Raw genomic sequence first — 8,552 nt, forward strand, 5'->3', positions numbered from 1 at the left:
AGGAGCCCAAGGCGATGTCCCCAGTTAGTTCCTTGGGCAGCTGAGGATAGGGAACCTGAAATGACCCTATCCTATAGCAATACTGATGAATATCTTGCATATCACCATAGAACCTTCATCTGGTGATGGATGGAGATAGAGACAGAGGCCCACAGTGGAGCACTGGACTGAGCTCCCAAGGTCCCAATGAACAGTATAGGTTCTTGTATCTACTATCACAGTTGAGATAAAAACATATAAAATATATTTTTTATGACTTTAAAACAATGATTTGGTTTCTTAATATCCTTCTAAGGTGACTCTTTTCTTTTGTGTCTTTATAAATTATTAGTGTGAACAATACAATTCCTATACTTCTGTTATCAAAGTTTTATTTTTATGTTTTACAATTTATTTCCATTATTTTAAATTTTGTATGTGTCTGTGTTGGTATGTTCGTGTGAGCAGAAATACCTTTGGAGGCAAAGGCAACATACTCCCCCTTGGAGCTTGAGTTACAGACAGTTGTGTGCTGGGAAACAAACACAGGTGCTCTGCAAGAGTGGTGCGTGATCTTAATCAGTAAACCATCTCTCTAGGCATTAAAGTTCTCTATACTTGGTTTCTGGACTTCCCAATTTGTCTCTGAACTTAATTATAGTCATCTCTAATACCTTCCTTGCCATCTGGTATGACAAGATGTTGGGATTTATCGCAGTGTTTTCATTTTTCAGAACTGAGTCATTCATGCCTCCAAGAAACTTGATTCTTTCAGTGGGGAAATGACACCTCAGGAATGTAGACCTGGTGCCAGAGAGCTCATGGTTTCTGGATCATCACCATTTCCAGGTCCAGAGGGGATCACTGCTTCTGGAACATCACTGCCACTTGTGATTTTTTTTTTTCTGACAGTTAAGACATCAGGACTACGAATTCTCAAAGGGTCTCTTGTTTCTCTTTGTCTGTTTTCTGCACTTTTGCCTTGTATCCTTAAAAAACGTACAGAAAGTTTCCTAGAATTTTTTAAATTGATTTTTATTGAGCTCTACATTTTTCTCTGCTCCCTTCCCTGCCTCTCCTTTTCCCTGTTCAACCCTCCCCCAAGTTCCCCATGCTCTCAATTTACTCAGGAGATCTTGTCTTTTTCTACTTCCCATGTAGATTAGATATATGTAAGTCTCTCTTAGGGTCCTCATTGTTGTCTAAGTTCTCTGGGATTGTGATTTGTAGGCTGGTTTTCTTTGCTTTATGTTTAAAAACCACCTATGAGTGATAATTGTCTTTTTGTGTCTGGGTTACCTCACTCAAAATGATGTTTTCTAGTTCCATCCATTTTACTTCAAAATTCAAGATGTCATTATTTTTTCTGCTGTGTAGTATTCCACTGTGTAAATGTACCACATTTTCCTTATCCATTCTTCGGTCAAGGGGCATTTAGGTTGTTTCCAGGTTCTGGCTATGACAAACAATGATGCTATAAACATAGCTGAGCACATGTCCTTGTGGCACGACTGAGCATCCTTTGGATATATACCCAAGAGTGGTATTACTGGGTCTTGAGGAAGGTTGTTTCCTAATTTTCTGAGAAATCTCCACACTGACATCTAAAGGTGCTGTACCAGCTTGCATTCCCACTAGCAATGCAGAAATGTTCCCTTTACCCCACAACCTCTCCAGCATAAATTGTCATCAGTGTTTTTGATCTTAGCCATTCTTACAAAGATGGAATCTTAGAGTTTTTTTTTTAATTTGCATTTCTCTGATGACTAAGGATGTTGAGCATTTCCTTCAGTGTCTTTTAGCTATTTTAGATTCCTCTGTTGAGAGTTCTCTGTTTAGGTCTGCACTCCATTTTTTTTATTGGATTATTTGTTCTTTTGATGACCAATTTCTTGAGTTCTTGGTATATTTTTGAGATCAGACATCTGTCTGATGTGGGGTCCTAGAATGTTTTAATTGTTCTTTCTGAGACAGTTTTCTCAAGTGTGGGGTTTCTTCTTAAAGTGTACCTTGTGTGCCCTTAAAGCTAACTCCATGGAAATGGAAATGTGTCAGTGTTATATTAAAGAAAGAAAACAAAATACTTCCTTTTGTATTGACCTGACTAACAGCAAGTCCAAGTCTGAGTTCCCCACCTCTCTCTGTGTCTTCTGTCTGTAGTTTGTGGTTCCTGGTTTGTCTTTTGTGAATCTGTCTGATGTGTTCGATTTCCTGCATTTGTGTCTTACTTATAACCATCTGATGTCTAACTGATCCTAACACAGGCCTTTACTCCTTTGTTGAACAGCACAGAAAGCATCACAGGAGGGAAGGAATGAAGGGTATTTTACAGAAATCTCTAACGGAGTTTTATAAGAGAATAAGTTATTTACACCAATTGACCCAATGCACTTAGCACTGCAAACATAGTCTTATCAAGAAATATCCATATCTGAAATTACTTAAACTCAAAAACATACAAAGAAATCTTTTAGAAGTCCATAATTTAAAAACCCACGCAATTCAATTAAAAAAAGCCACATTTAGGGGGCTGGAGAGATGGCTCAGAGGTTAAGAGCACTGACTGCTCTCCAAAGGTCCTGAGTTCAATTCCCAGCAACCACATGGTGGCTCACAACCATCTGTAATGATGTCTGGTGCCCTCTTCTGGCCTGCAGGCATACACATAGACAGAATATTGTATACATAATAAATAAATAAATATTTAGAAAAAGCCACATTTAATAATATTTATTATATACAGGAAGATATCAAATGAAGAGAATTGATTATAATATTTATTATAATTCACCACAGAAATTTCTCTGGTGCCAAGAATGACCGTGAACTTCTGATTCTTCTGCCTTTACCCTCTCAGTGCTGGGATCACAGACATGCACCAGCATACCGAGTTTATTTGGTGCTGAGAGTCTAACCCAGGCTTTGTGTTTGATAGACAAGCACTTTTCCAAAATTTTAAGGAATGGGTGAGCAGTAAGGGAATGATGTAATTCAAGGTCATACCTAGTTTGTCTTCTTGGCAGCTCTAGGGTACAGTTACCCTTTACCTTTGTTTTCCTCCTCTGGCACCTGCATAACTTCTTTTATTCCACAATTATTAGCTAAATTGAATATTCACTGAGGCTATGTACAATATTCAAAAATATCCTTAAGGTTCCTATAATTATTCCTGTTCTTCACATGGACGTATTGGGTCATTGCTAAACATGCTACTGAACTTCACATTCTGTTTTACTTCTGAAAGGCACTTTTAGATGTTGCACATGTATCCTAGATGCTTCTGTTAATCATTTTCCCTTCCTATGTGCGGCCGTCTTTTAGGATGCCCTTACTCCTTGAATTTCAATTATTGCCTCTTTAAAGACACATTTAGAACAAGTTATTATTGGTCTACTTTTTGCATTATCAAGCATGCATCTCTTTCTTCTCTACCATGGTCTGACCTTATATTTTCACTTCCTTTTTGATCTTTGTCTTTTAGATATTTATGGTCTTATCTATCTAACATTTTGTTAATTGCCCTCCTCAGTCTTATTTCTCATTAATGTCTGTTTCTGCTTTTCTGGGCCTCAGACCTTAATCAAATTTGATTCGTGCTTTTCTTATCAATCCCTATTTTAACATAGAGACATTGCTACATACCAACTGTTCCATTATTGTGTCTCCTGCACCTTTCACCTGTCTGTATTTATTGCTGTGGGAAGTCTTCTGGCTGTTCTCCCTGTCTGCCCTTTCCTCTCTTTCAGCTTGTTCTGACATTGCCATTTATATAAAAATCACTGCTATTAAGAAAGACATTTCTGAGTGCTAATATTATTTAATCAATTCTTTTTTGACTTCTAAGTGTTATAATCAGCACCATTTATTCCCCCTTTGAGATATGATTATTATCAGTTTTGAGGTTAGAGATTGAAGTTCAGAGAGAGGTTGCACACCTACTAAGGTCACATATTTAGCAGGAGACAGAGCCAAGATTTATACTGAAGTTAGCTCACATTTTGAGTGCTAAGGGACATCATAATTTATGATTCATCATTACTACTAATCACTCGGTTAGAATGGCAGTCATAAACTTAGCCGATCTAGGCAAGTGGACAAGTGGTCACCTTATTGATAGTATGCTATAGCTCCTTTCCAACGGTTATATTCACTTAGATGTATGAGGAGTGTTGAAGACTTGTCTTCTTTTGAAAGTAGTTTTCAGAAGATAACACACCAACATTTGGCTTCATTGTTACATTTTCAAATTTGTTTCTTTAAATCTCCCTTTTTTTAGCCTCTGCTTTGCCATCTCCCTTTCTACCTCTAGAAACTTCTTTCCCGTGTTGTTGCATGTATGCTATTAAGCTCCACCACATCAAGACCTCATTTTCTTCTCTCATGGCTCCCTTTCTGGTTTATGACATATACCCGCACTCATTCATACCTACATGCAGACATAGATGCAGACACAAACACAGACACACATGCATAACCCAACAGAACATTAAAGCTAGCATTTTCATATGAAAGAAACGTGCAGTGAATGAATACTTTATCTTTCTAAGTCTAGGTTATCTTGCATAATATGATAATCTCCAAATTTAGTTATTTTTCTGCAAATTTTACTTTTCCTTATGACTCAATAAAACTACATTGTATATTTGTTCCACACTTTTATGACCTATTGATAAATGTCTAGGCAGATTCTAGTATTTTCTTGCTATTATAAATATCAATAAACGTGGATATGCAAGTGCCTTTGCAGTAAAGTCCTTTGGACATATGTGTTGGTTGGTGTTCTATTGCTGTTAAGAGACACCATGACCATGACATAAAGAAAAACGTTTAATGGAGTTTGTTGACAGTTTCAGAGGTTTAGTCCATTATCTTCATCACAGGGAGCATGGCAGCATGCAGACAGACATGGTACTTCTAAGTTCTACACCTAGATCCAAAGGTAGCAGGAAGAGAAAGAGATCTTGGACCTGGCTTGGACCCTTAAAGCCTCAAAGCCCACTTCTAGTGACACACTTCCTCTAACAAGGCTATTCCTCCTGTTTCAAATAGTGCTACTCCCTGGAGACAACTATTCTAATTATTGAGTGTATGGGACTGTTCTTGCTCAAATTACCACAGCATATGCCCAGGAGTGGCATATCTGGGTCATATTGTAGTTCTACTTTTAGGTTTTTGCAGTCTGTACACTAATTTCCATAGTGGGCACACAAGTTCACATTCCACCAGCAGCGAACAGGGCTACTTCTTTCTTCTCATCCTCACCGCTATTTATAGCCTTTTGTTTTCTTGATGAGAGCCATTCTGACTAGGGCAAGGTTGAATCTTAAAGCAGCTTTATTTGAATTTGCCTGATGGATGAGGATGTTGAAAGCCTTTACAATATTTATTGCGTGGATCAGCAGGATGGTCTAACAGGCAAAGATGATTTCTATCAAGTTTGGTAATCACAGTTCAATCCCTGTGACCCACATTGTAGAAGAAGAGAACCAGCGTCTGAAAGCTGTCCTCCTCCCTCCACATATTGGCTGTTCTAGGCATGTGTGCATGCATGCGTGTGTGTGTATGTATGTGTGTGTGTATGTGTGTGTGGTGCATGTACACAGCAAATAAATGTGATTAAATGCATTTGTAAACCATTTGCACTTCATATTTTGAGAACTGTTTGTTAAATTCACTAACACATTTATTAATTGAAAGTATTGATTTTCTGTGTGTTTAATTGTCCAGCCCTTTGTAAATTCTATGTAGCAACATTCAGCTGTCTTAGCATCCTTGAACTCTGGCCATAGCTTCACTAATAGGCATGCCTGCCATTTGCTTGGGATATATACTTTACTATGTATGGTTTGGAAATTTCCACCAAGGAAAGGTTGGGGTGGTTGCAGTATTTGCCATAATTTTATTTCTATCTCCTGCTGCTCCAGTTTGCGAGTAGCTGTCTTATTGTTGTCCCTTTTTCTTTTATTATTTTTTATTTTTATTGAGCTCTACATTTTTCTCTGCTCCCCTCCCTGTCTCTCCCTTCCCCTTCAACCTTCCCCCATGGTCCCCATGCTCCCAATTTACTTAGGAGATATTTATTGTTGTTCTTACATTACTTGTGCTTAGAAAGGTGCTATACCAGATATTCTATTACATGCAATCTGATGTCTGAGCTTTAAAGTATGCCACACATTTTTATTACTTTTACTTTGCATTCCAGTCAAACCAAAGGTTATATGGGTTCATGGAGAAGGAGAGCTCAGAATTGGAGAGACTTAAGGCAGATCTGTCACTTCAGGTGATCATCTTCCCTTCTATGAACCGAACAGCGTCTTCATGAGATGAGAATAGCTGGTAATTGTGTGAACCCCCAAGTTGTTGATACTGAAAATACTTAGAAATATTCAAAGGATGCTGTGGCATCACACCCAGAGATTCTGATTGCTGCCCCAGACTTTCTTTTTAAGACTCACTCTAGATATTTGTACAGAGCAATCAAGTTTGAAAAACAGAACGAGCTATAACCTTTCCAGATCCTTAGGGTCTCAGCTTCCTTGGCTTCCATGATGACTGGCTTTGATGTTTAAGGAGACAGAGCCTAGATATAGGATGAATGGTGAAGGCAGAGGTGTGAAGTTGGGTGTAGAAGACAAGAAAGACAAAGGCAAAGCAAAGAGGCAGTTGGGAGAAGTGCTCGGAGAGAGTGGAGGAAGGCAGAGACAGTCGGAATATTGACTAGTTAGTAGCTTAGAGAGAGGCTGCTCTGGAGATCTGTCCTGCTATCCTCGGGAGTTTTTTTGGGGGGAGGGGGCTATCATTAAACTTGCTTAAATGAGATGTCAGAAAGGGGAATTAGTATTCTTGTCGATTTCTGATAAGTATTAATTAATATTAATTCCTGGAATGAATTGAAATCTGAATAAACCTTATGTTTTACTATGCTAAAGTATAATAGCCCTGCAAAATTTTCTCAACTGTATTCACTTCTATTAAAAAATCATTGGACATTATTTATCATTTTAAAAGATACTGCCTTATGAGTTTCAGTGGGTTCCATAAGGAAGCTGATCTAATGGTTAGAATAAGGATGTTGAATTGGGCAGTCTTGGATATAGTTGTGTACTTTGAAGCACACCATCTCTCTTGCAGGGGTCCAGACTTCAGCAGTGGAAGAAAGAGGTGTGATAAGGAATGAATAAATGATTTAAAAAATTTATTTCTTTTATTATTTTGTGTTTATAATATAATCACATCATTTCTTCCCTTCCCTTTCCTCCCTCTAAACCCTCCATATACCCTCCTTACTCAAATTCATGGCCTCTTTTTCATTAGATTTTGTTATACATACACATATATATGCATATATATTACTAAATACATAAACACAAAATAGATATGCTTTTGAGTTTTTAGATCTTGGCAGCCCCATGAGTCAGTGTAAGGACACAGTATTAAGTATCTTACAGGGAATTTAAGAACTAGCTATTGTTGTTTTCACAATATTTTTTTCCTTGAATACTATTGGGTAACTATTAGCTGAAATAAAAATTTTCTTCAAAAAGCCAAATTGTCAATTCTACAGAAAGCAAGTATTTTTGCTTCCTTTGGGAAAGTAACTCTGAGGAAATGATCCCAAGGGTGATTCAGTCTTCATAATCAGTCCACTGAGATTGTGAACCAGAATGACTGTTTATTCTCCTGTTACTGCAGGTCAGGACAGGAGCTGACTCCTTCCAGGAAGCTGCAGGAACTTTCTGATAAATTAACAGCTGAAAGTCAGTTTCAGTACAAAGAGAATTTTAACATGTATCTAAGATTCTGAGCTTTGGCCTGGGAAAGGAGATCTGGAGTTCTAAGCTGCTGTCTTCTATTGACCAGGGTTTTTATCTCTCACAGAACACTTTGGAGGAGAGACAGTAGCCAGAACATTCCTGCCGTGAGTAAAGGAAGGTCCATGCCTGTGTGATCCCGATCAGTTATGAAACACAGGTTATACATGCAGGCTGTGGGTGGGACTCCTGCGGCTCCCCTTCGCCCTGAAGTCTGGAGGGTTTGTCACTTTGGATATTTCATAGTTGCACTTATTCAATCTGTAAAGAGAAGATAATACTATGATCACATATTCTCAGAGCTTATAAGAAACCCCCAAATAAGTGTTAGTGTATAATGTTTCTATTCACCCTTCATGCACTTACAAGTTTGTGAGAAACCCAATGTCACACTTTTACGGTGCAGACTGAGACACTATTACAGCTTGGTGACATCTACCTGTCAAGATTCATCCAAGAGAAGAGGCTCATGTTTTAGCAACTTGTACAGAAGCAGGAGAGGACAGGACATAGAAAATGGACTGATTTTGAGTCAGAAAGATGCCCACTCTGTTCAGGATCCCTCTCTTGGGCACCACTTGCTCTGATCCTGGAGGCAAAGGGCAGCCTTTTGTTGTTATCTGGAATGTAGAGTCACTTGACTATTCACTGCTGGTTGTGGGAAATGGTAAAAACCTTTCTTCCTTCCTCCCTTCCTCCCTTCCTCCCTTCCTCCCTTCCTCCCTTCCTCCCTTCCTCCCTTCCTCCCTTCCTCCCTTCCTC

This window comes from Microtus ochrogaster, chromosome 5 (assembly GCF_000317375.1).
Source record: "Microtus ochrogaster isolate Prairie Vole_2 chromosome 5, MicOch1.0, whole genome shotgun sequence".
Lineage (NCBI taxonomy): Eukaryota > Metazoa > Chordata > Mammalia > Rodentia > Cricetidae > Microtus > Microtus ochrogaster.